The 13,887-nt window shown below is 44.4% G+C and overlaps 5 non-coding genes across 5 annotated transcripts; 1 reads left to right on the top strand and 4 right to left on the bottom strand.

The window, feature by feature from the left end:
* Positions 1–945: 945 nt before the first annotated feature.
* Positions 946–1,018, bottom strand: trnav-cac (transfer RNA valine (anticodon CAC)). Its single transcript has one exon. It is a non-coding gene; the product is annotated as a tRNA-Val (tRNA).
* A 1,664-nt stretch (positions 1,019–2,682) lies between these two features.
* On the bottom strand, positions 2,683–2,755 carry trnav-aac (transfer RNA valine (anticodon AAC)). The gene has a single exon. It is a non-coding gene; the product is annotated as a tRNA-Val (tRNA).
* A 2,514-nt stretch (positions 2,756–5,269) lies between these two features.
* Positions 5,270–5,342, bottom strand: trnav-cac (transfer RNA valine (anticodon CAC)). The gene has a single exon. It is a non-coding gene; the product is annotated as a tRNA-Val (tRNA).
* A 6,939-nt stretch (positions 5,343–12,281) lies between these two features.
* Positions 12,282–12,352, top strand: trnag-gcc (transfer RNA glycine (anticodon GCC)). Its single transcript has one exon. It is a non-coding gene; the product is annotated as a tRNA-Gly (tRNA).
* Positions 12,353–13,367: 1,015 nt separating this feature from the next.
* trnav-cac (transfer RNA valine (anticodon CAC)) lies at positions 13,368–13,441 on the bottom strand. The gene has a single exon. It is a non-coding gene; the product is annotated as a tRNA-Val (tRNA).
* Positions 13,442–13,887: the final 446 nt, after the last annotated feature.

The following is a 13,887-nucleotide window of genomic DNA, read 5'->3' as shown; positions in this document are numbered from 1 at the left end:
ATGTACTGCCTCATCAGTGTTGTGCATATAACCGAGTACACACACACAAGCATTTATTAATTGTTAGGATATATTGTATATTTTTGGTTTGCTTTACTTTATTGTACAAACGTGAGTGAATTGCCAACTATTGTGTCAAGAGCTCCAAAATCCTTCACCTGTCACTGCTGAGATTCATTCTCTGAAATTATTTCAACTATCCTGAAATGAGACTGAGTTTCCCTCCTCAGAGTCTGTGCAGGATTCTGCAGAGTTCTACAAGAACGTCGTGAGCTGCACAAGAGGCGGCAGATAGAACCTCATCACATATAAATAAAGCTCCCAGCAGCCTCCACTGATTCTCTCTGACTGATAGACAAAGCAAAGATTTGCTCCCCAAACCAAAGTAAAGTGGGAGTCAGTGAATAGAGGGGAAACTAAATGAACGGCCAAAAGAAGAAGCTCACTTCCAACACACACTCAACTCACATCACCAGTCAAAACGCAAAAGCACAGAAGGCGGTGAGTCAAACTTCCAGGTGTATGCACGTGCCATCACCAAAGTGGCATTGGAGTCAGTGAGCATTGGTGGTTCAGTAGGAGAATTCTCACCTGCTATGCGGGAGGCCTGGGTTCGATTTCCAGCCAATGCAGTTGTCCTTATCGTGACACGGGCTACACAGGAGCGCTTACCAAAGACCAGAAGAATAACCAAGCGTCCCCTGTGGTTGTAAATGTGAATGAAGTATATGTTTGTTTAGTTTTGTAGCCTCGACTCCTCACGAGGCTCTACAGCTCTGCAACATGCCACCAAACAGCAGAGCACCACCACACATGTGCTCCCCCTGAGGGCCACGTTCAGGGCCGCATCAGAAGTTACAGACCTCTTGATCAACGCCAGCAGAGGCGTCATGAGGCGTCAGGAAATGTGTGATCTTTTGAGATATGATAATTAAAGTCTATCAATGTTTCTGCCCAGTTTTGAACTGGGGACCTTTCGCGTGTGAGGCGAACGTGATAACCACTACACTACGGAAATGTGATATCAATGGGAGCCTTTCTATATCAAAGCTGTGGGACCACCTGACCAGATTTATACCAGCAGTACATTGGTGGTTCAGTAGGAGAATTCTCACCTGCTATGCGGGAGGCCTGGGTTCGATTTCCAGCCAATGCAGTTGTCCTTATCGCATACGGGCTACACAGGAGCGCTTACCAAAGACCAGAAGAATAACCAGCGTTCCCTGTGGTTGTAAATGTGAATGAAGTATATGTTTGTTTAGTTTTGTAGCCTTCTAGACATTCTAGAATTGTAATATTCTACAGATACATCATAACAATGTAGAACTGTAACATTCTACACTTACATCATAACATTTTATTACTTTAACATTCTACAGTTACAGCAACATTCTAGAACTGTTACACTGAACAATAACAGCAACATTCTAGAATATTAACATTCTACAGTTACATCATAACATTGTGGAACTGTAACATTCTACATTAACAGCAATATTCTAGAACTGTAACACTCTTCAGTTACATCAACATTCTAGAACTGTAACATTCTGCAGTTACATCATAAAAAATGTAGAGCTGTCACATTCTACAGTTATATCAACATTCTAAAACTGTAACATTCTACACTTACATTATAACATTTTCTTACTTTAACATTCTACAGTTACAGCAACATTCTAGAACTTTAACATTCTACACTTACATCATAACATTCTAGAACTTTTACATTCCACAGTTACATCATAACATTCTAGAACTGTTACATTGAACAATAACAGCAACATTCTAGAATATTAACATTCTACAGTTACATCATAACATTGTGGAACTGTAACATTCTAGTTACATCATAACATTCTAGAACTGTAACATTCTACAGTAACAGCAACATTCTTCAACTGTAACATTCTAGTTACATCATAACATTCTAGAACTTTAACATTCAAAACTTACATCATAACATTCTATTACTTTTACATTCCACAGTTACATCATAACATTCTAGAACTGTAACATTCTTCAGTTACATCAACATTGTAGAACTGTAACATTCTACAGTCAGGCAGGCGAGAACTCTACCACTGAACCACCAATGCTATCCCTAAGTCAGAATCAAGAATCTGCTGAGCCTCATGCACATTTGGCAAATCCATGTACTGCCTCATCAGTGTTGTGCATGTGAGCAAACAGCAGAAATGTTGAACACCATCAGAAAGCACCTCAAAGTCATTTGCAATTGGCAGGTTTTGAACCACTTAGTACTTCTTTGTAAGTTAGACAGATTCCGGCCAATGCACTTTATTGCTGTATGGACTCAATGGTTGCACAACTTCTTTGTCTTGTCAGCCAATGCAGTTGTCCTTTGTAGTACTTAGCACAGACGGGCTACACCGAGTACTTACCAAAGACCAGAGGAATAACCGGCGTCCCCTGTGGTTGTTAATGTGAATGAAGTATATGTTTGTTTAGTTTTGTAGCCTACGACTCCTCACGAGGCTCTACAGCTCTGCAACATGCCACCAAACAGCAGAGCACCACCACACATGTACTCCCCCTGAGGGCCACGTTCAGGGCCGCATCTGAAGTTACAGACCTCTTGATCATCTCCAGCAGCAGGAGCTAGTCATTCGGTGTCAGGAAATGTGTGATGTTTGAAACATGACAATGAAAAGATCTTATTGTTTCCGCCCGGTCTCGAACCGGGACCTTTCAGCGTGTTAGGCGAACGTGATAACCACTACACTACGGAAACTTGATATCTAGCATTGTGCTGCGTCAAGCGAAAATCAGATATTAGTCGTCCATGCTTGGTTAATAAGTGCTAAAAGCGACCTATGGTAAAAGATTGCATTGTGGCTGTGGGTAATACAACCATGTGAGCATTGGTGGTTCAATTCTCAACTGCCATGCAGGAGGCCTTGCATTCGATTCTCAGCCAATGTAGTTGTCAGTTGCTTCATTGACACTGTATCATAGGGCCTTTTATGTGTTTTATGTCAGTGGGCAATCAGGCAATGACCGTTACAGTGCTCTTGCTATTGTCGGCACTTTCCTGCCAATTCAGGAATGTTGTTTCGTTTTTGTTTTTGTTGTTGCCATCTGACACAGTGGGTTCGCATAGGAAACTACCCTCCCAGTTGGGGAATTGAACCCCGGTCTCCCGGGATACTCACCACTATACTAACGAGGAGATGTCTGTAGGGAATAGCCCTCCACGGAGTAGACGTGGGTTCGATTCCCGGTCAGTGCAACACCTTTTGGCAAGACTGAAATTGCGGTGTCAGGTTTGTTATGTAGCACATAACTGCTTTCAAAAAAAAAATTAGGAGAAAACAGCCCAAATTTCCTTGCAGTTCCCCTGTCTAGGCTGCTCATTTCGACAGGTAAGACACACTTTGGGCCCTGACACACCGAGCCCACGGTCGTCCGACGCTCAATGTTGGACCGTTGGTGAGCATTTGTCGACCTAGGTTTGGCTGTGTCTTGCACCGTTGGCGCCAGTCAGCCATTGACGGGCCTTGTCCTTGTACGGGGAAAATTCAAAAATCATGGTCAGGCTGAGCCTTGCAAACACATATAACCCTTACCTGGGAGGGAATAAATCTGGCAGAGTGGTGCACAGAGAAGTACCTCCTGCTCAACATCAGCTGAACCACTGAGGCGACTGTTGATTGTAGAAAGAAGGAGGCAAAAACACAGACCCTGTCTGCATCAGTTGAGCTGAGGTGCAGCAGGTGAACAGCTGTACGTTCCTTAATATCACAGTCACTGAGAGCATATGTTGGTCATCACACATCACCATCCAGGCTAAAAGAAAAGGACAGAATAGGCTCTACATCCCACGGAAACTTGGCAAGGCTACATTCTGGAGCAAGATCCTGGTTAACTTCTACAGAGGAGCAACAGAGATTATTCTGTCTTAAACCTTGGGAGGAGCTTCATTCCGAGGATGTGGAAGTCCTCTTTAATCTTCAACAGACGTAGACGGATTAGGGACAACTTTCAGCACTGTCACATGAGCACTGGTGACAACCATTCATTTCTGTCTTCATGTATAAACAAGCAGGGGTTCACTCTTGATGTTTTCCTGCCTCTTCTGTCTCGTTGGTGCTCCCTGCCACCCGTAAGAATTATCTGAACTAAATTTTTTTGAATAAATGACAGTAATCCTAATATTCATCAGAATTGTTTTATTCATTATATAAGTTCCTTTGTTTGGCTCTGGATTTTAAATAGTTCTACTTTATATTTCTGTTATTTTAGTTGCCAAATTATTATTAATTTTCATAACTATTTGTATATTTTTTGTGACCATATGAATGTGAGTTACAGTAGTCATATGATCGTAATAACTTGGCACCACGACGGTGGCGATCAACTAGCTTTGTTTACCCAGGCTTTCTCTCCCTCAGGCTCTGTGCAGGTCCCCATGAAAGAAGACGCTTTTGCGCACCGTTGCAGTCTTGATGGGCGAGATTGCGTCAAAGAAGCAGTGGTGGCTGTGGCTGTCACTGCCATGTGAGCATTGGTGGTTCAGTGGTAGAATTCTCGCCTGCCACGCGGGAGACCCAGGTCCGATTCCCGCCAATGCACTGTGTCTTTACTGCTTTATGGACTCAATGGTTGCACAACTTCTTTGTCTTCTTACAGTTAATACCGGGAGAGGAGCATTAGAAGATGCTGGCGTTGGTGACACGTCACACACCACACCAGAAGCAACACTTGTGACTCTTTTCCCCTGCTTTTCTTGGGTAAGAAAAGGCTTGCTGCTATCTTAAATTTAGCTGCATTTTGTGCCTGTTTGGCGTAGAAGGCGGTGAGTCAAACTTCCAGGTGTATGCACGTGCCATCACCAAAGTGGTATTGGAGTAATGAGCATTGGTGGTTCAGTGGGAGAATTCTCACCTGCTATGTGGGAGGCCTGGGTTTGATTTCCAGCCAATGCAGTTGTCCTTTGTAGTACTTAGCACAGACGGGCTACACCGAGCACTTACCAAAGACCAGAGGAATAACCGGCGTCCCTGTGGTTGTTAATGTGAATGAAGTATATGTTTGTTTAGTTTTGTAGCCTTCGACTCCTCACGAGGCTCTACAGCTCTGCAACATGCCACCAAACAGCAGAGCACCACCACACATGTGCTCCCCCTGAGGGCCACGTTCAGGGACGCATCAGAAGTTACAGATCTCTTGATCAACGCCAGCAGAGGCGTCATGAGGCGTCAGGAAATGTGTGATCTTTTGAGATATGATAATTAAAGTCTATCAATGTTTCCGCCCAGTTTTGAACTGGGGACCTTTCGCGTGTGAGGCTAACGTGATAACCACTACACTACGGAAACGTGATATCAATGGGAGCCTTTCTATATCAAAGCTGTGGGACCACCTGACCAGATTTATACCAGCAGTACATTTCCATGTTCTGCGACATGCCGCCAAACAGCACACCACCACACATGTACTCCCCCTGAGGGCCACGTTTAGGGACACATTAGAAGTTACAGGCCTCTTGATCATCGCCAGCAGCAGCTAGTCATTCGGTGTCAGGACATTAGACCACACAGACATGTGTGATGTTTGAGACACGATAATGAAAACCTCTTATTGTTTCCGCCCGGTTTCAACCGGGACCTTTCAGCAGTGAGGCGAACGTGATAACCACTACACTACGGAAACACGTGCTGTGTCAAGCCACAATCAGATATTAGTCTTCCATGCTTGGTCAATAAGTGCTGAAAGCGACCTATGGTCACGTTGTACAGTTTTAACAACAAGTTGTTCCAAAACGTGTCATAGGTTTCCGCCCGGTTTCGAAACCGGGGACCTTTCGTGCAGGAGCCGGATATAGTGATCACTAACTTTACTAACTTTTCCCATTCATTGTCTATGGTAGTGATTATTATTACAGATGCAATATATTTTTGTCCAAAGGTGGAATTGTGGTGGCGCTGTTTCCCCACTTTTTTAAAGAGACGAGTTTATCTTGTCCTTTTAGTGACAGACGACTGGAGCAGCAGTGATTTCTCTCTCTCACCTGGAAAAGCCTGGGAGCACTGTGAGGATCATGTTTTTTGATTTCTCCAGTGCTTTCAATACCATTCAGCCTGAGCTTCTGAGGGACAAGCTGGAGGACTCAGGTGTGGACTCCCACCTTTCATCCTGGATCTTAAACTACCTCACGGACCGACCGCAGTACGTGAGGGCTAAGGACTGTGTTTCCGACATGGTCGTCTGCAGCACGGGGGCCCCGTAGGGAACCGTCTTGGCTCCTTTCCTCTTCACCCTCTACACTGCAGACTTCATGTACAACTCCACCAACTGCCACCTGCAAAAGTTCTCTGATGACTCTGCACTGTCGGTCTCATCATAGATGAGGACGACAGTGAGTACAGAGAACTGACTCAGGACTTTGTGGACTGGTGCCAGCGGAACCGCCTCCACATCAGTGCGGGAAAACCAAAGAGTTGGTGGTGGATTTCCCAGGTGCAGACGCTCCCCTCTGACACCGTGAACATCCAGGGAATGGACATTGAGATAGTGGACTCTTACAAGTACCTGGGTGTTCACCTGAACAATAAACTGGACTGGTCAATCAACACAACGTCACTTTACAAAAAGGGTCAGAGCAGACTATACCTGCTGAGGAGACTCAGGTCCTTTGGAGTGCTGGGAGCACTCCTGAGGACCTTCTTTGACTCTGTAGTGGCATCAGCCATTTACTATGGAGTGGTCTGCTGGAGCAGCAGCATCACGACTGCTGAGAGGAAGAGACTTGACAAACTTATCAAGAAGGCCAGCTCTGTCCTGGGGTGCCCCTTAGACTCAGTGCAGGTGGTGGGAGAAAGGAGGATGATGGCTAAGCTGTCATCCATGCTGGAGAACGACTCCCATCCCATGCATGACACCCTGACTGCACTGGAAAGCTCCTTCAGTGACAGACTGCTTCACCCCAAGTGTGTGAAGGAGCGTTACCGCAGGTCCTTCCTCCCTGCTGCAGTCAGACTGTACAACCAGCACTGCTCCCAGTAGACCACACACAACAATGACTGACTCCACTTGTACAGCTTAATACCACAAGTGCAATTTCACTTTCACCCATGCAACTGTGAACATTCTTTATTTAACTGTTGAGTTTCTCATGCGTTGTAAATACTGTATATATTGTTTGTTTATGTCGTCCTGTGTGCTTATTTCCTTCATCTTCATCCTGCACGTTTTCGTACTTATTTATTAATTTAGTTTATTTTGCACAGTTATCTTGCTACTTTGCTATCCCTTTGCTGCTGCAATGTTGGAAATTTCCCCACTGTGGGACTAATAAATGGATTATCTTATCTTATCTTATCTTATTTCAGTGGGGATTTTCCATTTGACAGTGTTTTTTTTACGACTCATGTGTCAAACGTAAAGTCAAACTCGACAAATGTAAGCGAGCTTCTTGGATCATCTGTGTGAGTGAGCCAGTGAGTCGGAGTCCGTGCTCGGGTACACTCGGCCGCTGTTCAGCTGTCATTAGTCACTTCTACGGATGCTCTATGGGCCAGTGGATGTGGGTATTTTGAACTTTTCTAAACCCGGAAAAAGAGTTTTCTCTGCTTCATGTGCCACTGAGCAGCTCTCATAGGAATGAATGAGGCCCCGCCCCCACGGCTGTATCCAGATTTATAATAGATCCATGCTCCATAGGCCTGGGGTATTCTGTGTGCCTCATTATAGTGTTGTGCAGTCTGCTGAGCCTCATGCACATTTGGCAAATCCATGTACTGCCTCATCAGTGTTGTGCATATAACCAGTACACACACACAAGCATTTATTAATTGTTAGGATATATTGTATATTTTTGGTTTGCTTTTACTTTATTGTACAAACGTGAGTGAATTGCCAACTATTGTGTCAAGAGCTCCAAAATCCTTCACCTGTCACTGCTGAGATTCATTCTCTGAAATTATTTCAACTATCCTGAAATGAGACTGAGTTTCCTCCTCAGAGTCTGTGCAGGATTCTGCAGAGTTCTACAAGAACGTCGTGAGCTGCACAAGAGGCGGCAGATAGAACCTCATCACATATAAATAAAGCTCCCAGCAGCCTCCACTGATTCTCTCTGACTGATAGACAAAGCAAAGATTTGCTCCCCAAACCAAAGTAAAGTGGAGTCAGTGAATAGAGGGAAACTAAATGAACGGCCAAAGAAGAAGCTCACTTCCAACACACACTCAACTCACATCACCAGTCAAAACGCATAAAAAGCACAGAAGGCGGTGAGTCAAACTTCCAGGTGTATGCACGTGCCATCACCAAAGTGGCATTGGAGTCAATGAGCATTGGTGGTTCAGTAGGAGAATTCTCACCTGCTATGCGGGAGGCCTGGGTTCGATTTCCAGCCAATGCAGTTGTCCTTATCGTGACACGGGCTACACAGGAGCGCTTACCAAAGACCAGAAGAATAACCGGCGTCCCCTGTGGTTGTAAATGTGAATGAAGTATATGTTTGTTTAGTTTTGTAGCCTACGACTCCTCACGAGGCTCTACAGCTCTGCAACATGCCACCAAACAGCAGAGCACCACCACACATGTGCTCCCCCTGAGGGCCACGTTCAGGGCCGCATCAGAAGTTACAGACCTCTTGATCAACGCCAGCAGAGGCGTCATGAGGCGTCAGGAAATGTGTGATCTTTTGAGATATGATAATTAAAGTCTATCAATGTTTCTGCCCAGTTTTGAACTGGGGACCTTTCAAGGCGATGTGAGGCTAACGTGATAACCACTACACTACGGAAATGTGATATCAATGGGAGCCTTTCTATATCAAAGCTGTGGGACCACCTGACCAGATTTATACCAGCAGTACATTGGTGGTTCAGTAGGAGAATTCTCACCTGCTATGCGGGAGGCCTGGGTTCGATTTCCAGCCAATGCAGTTGTCCTTATCGCATACGGGCTACACAGGAGCGCTTACCAAAGACCAGAAGAATAACCAGCGTTCCCTGTGGTTGTAAATGTGAATGAAGTATATGTTTGTTTAGTTTTGTAGCCTTCTAGACATTCTAGAATTGTAATATTCTACAGATACATCATAACAATGTAGAACTGTAACATTCTACACTTACATCATAACATTTTATTACTTTAACATTCTACAGTTACAGCAACATTCTAGAACTGTTACACTGAACAATAACAGCAACATTCTAGAATATTAACATTCTACAGTTACATCATAACATTGTGGAACTGTAACATTCTACATTAACAGCAATATTCTAGAACTGTAACACTCTTCAGTTACATCAACATTCTAGAACTGTAACATTCTGCAGTTACATCATAAAAAATGTAGAGCTGTCACATTCTACAGTTATATCAACATTCTAAAACTGTAACATTCTACACTTACATTATAACATTTTCTTACTTTAACATTCTACAGTTACAGCAACATTCTAGAACTTTAACATTCTACACTTACATCATAACATTCTAGAACTTTTACATTCCACAGTTACATCATAACATTCTAGAACTGTTACATTGAACAATAACAGCAACATTCTAGAATATTAACATTCTACAGTTACATCATAACATTGTGGAACTGTAACATTCTAGTTACATCATAACATTCTAGAACTGTAACATTCTACAGTAACAGCAACATTCTTCAACTGTAACATTCTAGTTACATCATAACATTCTAGAACTTTAACATTCAAAACTTACATCATAACATTCTATTACTTTTACATTCCACAGTTACATCATAACATTCTAGAACTGTAACATTCTTCAGTTACATCAACATTGTAGAACTGTAACATTCTACAGTCAGGCAGGCGAGAACTCTACCACTGAACCACCAATGCTATCCCTAAGTCAGAATCAAGAATCTGCTGAGCCTCATGCACATTTGGCAAATCCATGTACTGCCTCATCAGTGTTGTGCATGTGAGCAAACAGCAGAAATGTTGAACACCATCAGAAAGCACCTCAAAGTCATTTGCAATTGGCAGGTTTTGAACCACTTAGTACTTCTTTGTAAGTTAGACAGATTCCCGGCCAATGCACTTTATTGCTGTATGGACTCAATGGTTGCACAACTTCTTTGTCTTGTCAGCCAATGCAGTTGTCCTTTGTAGTACTTAGCACAGACGGGCTACACCGGAGTACTTACCAAAGACCAGAGGAATAACCGGCGTCCCCTGTGGTTGTTAATGTGAATGAAGTATATGTTTGTTTAGTTTTGTAGCCTACGACTCCTCACGAGGCTCTACAGCTCTGCAACATGCCACCAAACAGCAGAGCACCACCACACATGTACTCCCCTGAGGGCCACGTTCAGGGCCGCATCTGAAGTTACAGACCTCTTGATCATCTCCAGCAGCAGGAGCTAGTCATTCGGTGTCAGGAAATGTGTGATGTTTGAAACATGACAATGAAAAGATCTTATTGTTTCCGCCCGGTCTCGAACCGGGACCTTTCGCGTGTTAGTGTAACGTGATAACCACTACACTACGGAAACTTGATATCTAGCATTGTGCTGCGTCAGCGAAAATCAGATATTAGTCGTCCATGCTTGGTTAATAAGTGCTAAAAGCGACCTATGGTAAAAGATTGCATTGTGGCTGTGGGTAATACAACCATGTGAGCATTGGTGGTTCAATTCTCAACTGCCATGCAGGAGGCCTTGCATTCGATTCTCAGCCAATGTAGTTGTCAGTTGCTTCATTGACACTGTATCATAGGGCCTTTTATGTGTTTTATGTCAGTGGGCAATCAGGCAATGACCGTTACAGTGCTCTTGCTATTGTCGGCACTTTCCTGCCAATTCAGGAATGTTGTTTCGTTTTTGTTTTTGTTGTTGCCATCTGACACAGTGGGTTCGCATAGGAAACTACCCTCCCAGTTGGGGAATTGAACCCCGGTCTCCCGGGATACTCACCACTATACTAACGAGGAGATGTCTGTAGGGAATAGCCCTCCACGGAGTAGACGTGGGTTCGATTCCCGGTCAGTGCAACACCTTTGGCAAGACTGAAATTGCGGTGTCAGGTTTGTTATGTAGCACATAACTGCTTTCAAAAAAATTAGGAGAAAACAGCCCAAATTTCCTTGCAGTTCCCTGTCTAGGCTGCTCATTTCGACAGGTAAGACACACTTTGGGCCCTGACACACCGAGCCCACGGTCGTCCGACGCTCAATGTTGGACCGTTGGTGAGCATTTGTCGACCTAGGTTTGGCTGTGTCTTGCACCGTTGGCGCCAGTCAGCCATTGACGGGCCTTGTCCTTGTACGGGGAAAATTCAAAAAAATCATGGTCAGGCTGAGCCTTGCAAACACATATAACCCTTACCTGGGAGGAATAAATCTGGCAGAGTGGTGCACAGAGAAGTACCTCCTGCTCAACATCAGCTGAACCACTGAGGCGACTGTTGATTGTAGAAAGAAGGAGGCAAAAACACAGACCCTGTCTGCATCAGTTGAGCTGAGGTGCAGCAGGTGAACAGCTGTACGTTCCTTAATATCACAGTCACTGAGAGCATATGTTGGTCATCACACATCACCATCCAGGCTAAAAGAAAAGGACAGAATAGGCTCTACATCCTACGGAAACTTGGCAAGGCTACATTCTGGAGCAAGATCCTGGTTAACTTCTACAGAGGAGCAACAGAGATTATTCTGTCTTAAACCTTGGGAGGAGCTTCATTCCCGAGGATGTGGAAGTCCTCTTTAATCTTCAACAGACGTAGACGGATTAGGGACAACTTTCAGCACTGTCACATGAGCACTGGTGACAACCATTCATTTCTGTCTTCATGTATAAACAAGCAGGGGTTCACTCTTGATGTTTTCCTGCCTCTTCTGTCTCGTTGGTGCTCCCTGCCACCCGTAAGAATTATCTGAACTAAATTTTTTTGAATAAATGACAGTAATCCTAATATTCATCAGAATTGTTTTATTCATTATATAAGTTCCTTTGTTTGGCTCTGGATTTTAAATAGTTCTACTTTATATTTCTGTTATTTTAGTTGCCAAATTATTATTAATTTTCATAACTATTTGTATATTTTTGTGACCATATGAATGTGAGTTACAGTAGTCATATGATCGTAATAACTTGGCACCACGACGGTGGCGATCAACTAGCTTTGTTTACCCAGGCTTTCTCTCCCTCAGGCTCTGTGCAGGTCCCCATGAAAGAAGACGTTTTGCGCACCGTTGCAGTCTTGATGGGCGCAGATTGCGTCAAAGAAGCAGTGGTGGCTGTGGCTGTCACTGCCATGTGAGCATTGGTGGTTCAGTGGTAGAATTCTCGCCTGCCACGCGGGAGACCCGGGTCCGATTCCCGGCCAATGCACTGTGTCTTTACTGCTTTATGGACTCAATGGTTGCACAACTTCTTTGTCTTCTTACAGTTAATACCCGGGAGAGGAGCATTAGAAGATGCTGGCGTTGGTGACACGTCACACACCACACCAGAAGCAACACTTGTGACTCTTTTCCCCCTGCTTTTCTTGGGTAAGAAAAGGCTTGCTGCTATCTTAAATTTAGCTGCATTTTGTGCCTGTTTGGCGTAGAAGGCGGTGAGTCAAACTTCCAGGTGTATGCACGTGCCATCACCAAAGTGGTATTGGAGTAATGAGCATTGGTGGTTCAGTGGGAGAATTCTCACCTGCTATGTGGGAGGCCTGGGTTTGATTTCCAGCCAATGCAGTTGTCCTTTGTAGTACTTAGCACAGGCCAGGCTACACCGGAGCACTTACCAAAGACCAGAGGAATAACCGGCGTCCCCTGTGGTTGTTAATGTGAATGAAGTATATGTTTGTTTAGTTTTGTAGCCTTTCGACTCCTCACGAGGCTCTACAGCTCTGCAACATGCCACCAAACAGCAGAGCACCACCACACATGTACTCCCCCTGAGGGCCACGTTCAGGGACGCATCAGAAGTTACAGATCTCTTGATCAACGCCAGCAGAGGCGTCATGAGGCGTCAGGAAATGTGTGATCTTTTGAGATATGATAATTAAAGTCTATCAATGTTTCCGCCCAGTTTTGAACTGGGGACCTTTCGGCGTGTGGTGAGCGTGATAACCACTACACTACGGAAACGTGATATCAATGGGAGCCTTTCTATATCAAAGCTGTGGGACCACCTGACCAGATTTATACCAGCAGTACATTTCCATGTTCTGCGACATGCCGCCAAACAGCACACCACCACACATGTACTCCCCCTGAGGGCCACGTTTAGGGACACATTAGAAGTTACAGGCCTCTTGATCATCGCCAGCAGCAGCTAGTCATTCGGTGTCAGGACATTAGACCACACAGACATGTGTGATGTTTGAGACACGATAATGAAAACCTCTTATTGTTTCCGCCCGGTTTCGAACCGGGGACCTTTCAGCGTGTGAGGCGAACGTGATAACCACTACACTACGGAAACACGTGCTGTGTCAAGCCACAATCAGATATTAGTCTTCCATGCTTGGTCAATAAGTGCTGAAAGCGACCTATGGTCACGTTGTACAGTTTAAACAACAAGTTGTTCCAAAAGCGTGTCATAGGTTTCCGCCCGGTTTCGAAACCGGGGACCTTTCGTGCAGGAGCCGGATATAGTGATCACTAACTTTACTAACTTTTCCCATTCATTGTCTATGGTAGTGATTATTATTACAGATGCAATATATTTTTGTCCAAAGGTGGAATTGTGGTGGCGCTGTTTCCCCCACTTTTTTTAAAGAGACGAGTTTATCTTGTCCTTTTAGTGACAGACGACTGGAGCAGCAGTGATTTCTCTCTCTCACCTGGAAAAGCCTGGGAGCACTGTGAGGATCATGTTTTTTGATTTCTCCAGTGCTTTCAATACCATTCAGCCTGAGCTTCTGAGGG

The sequence above is a fragment of the Plectropomus leopardus genome, chromosome 16 (assembly GCF_026936395.1).
Source record: "Plectropomus leopardus strain MGB_pleo_1.0 chromosome 16, ASM2693639v1, whole genome shotgun sequence".
Classification (NCBI taxonomy): domain Eukaryota; kingdom Metazoa; phylum Chordata; class Actinopteri; order Perciformes; family Serranidae; genus Plectropomus; species Plectropomus leopardus.
This window is presented reverse-complemented; position numbering and strand designations above follow the sequence as displayed.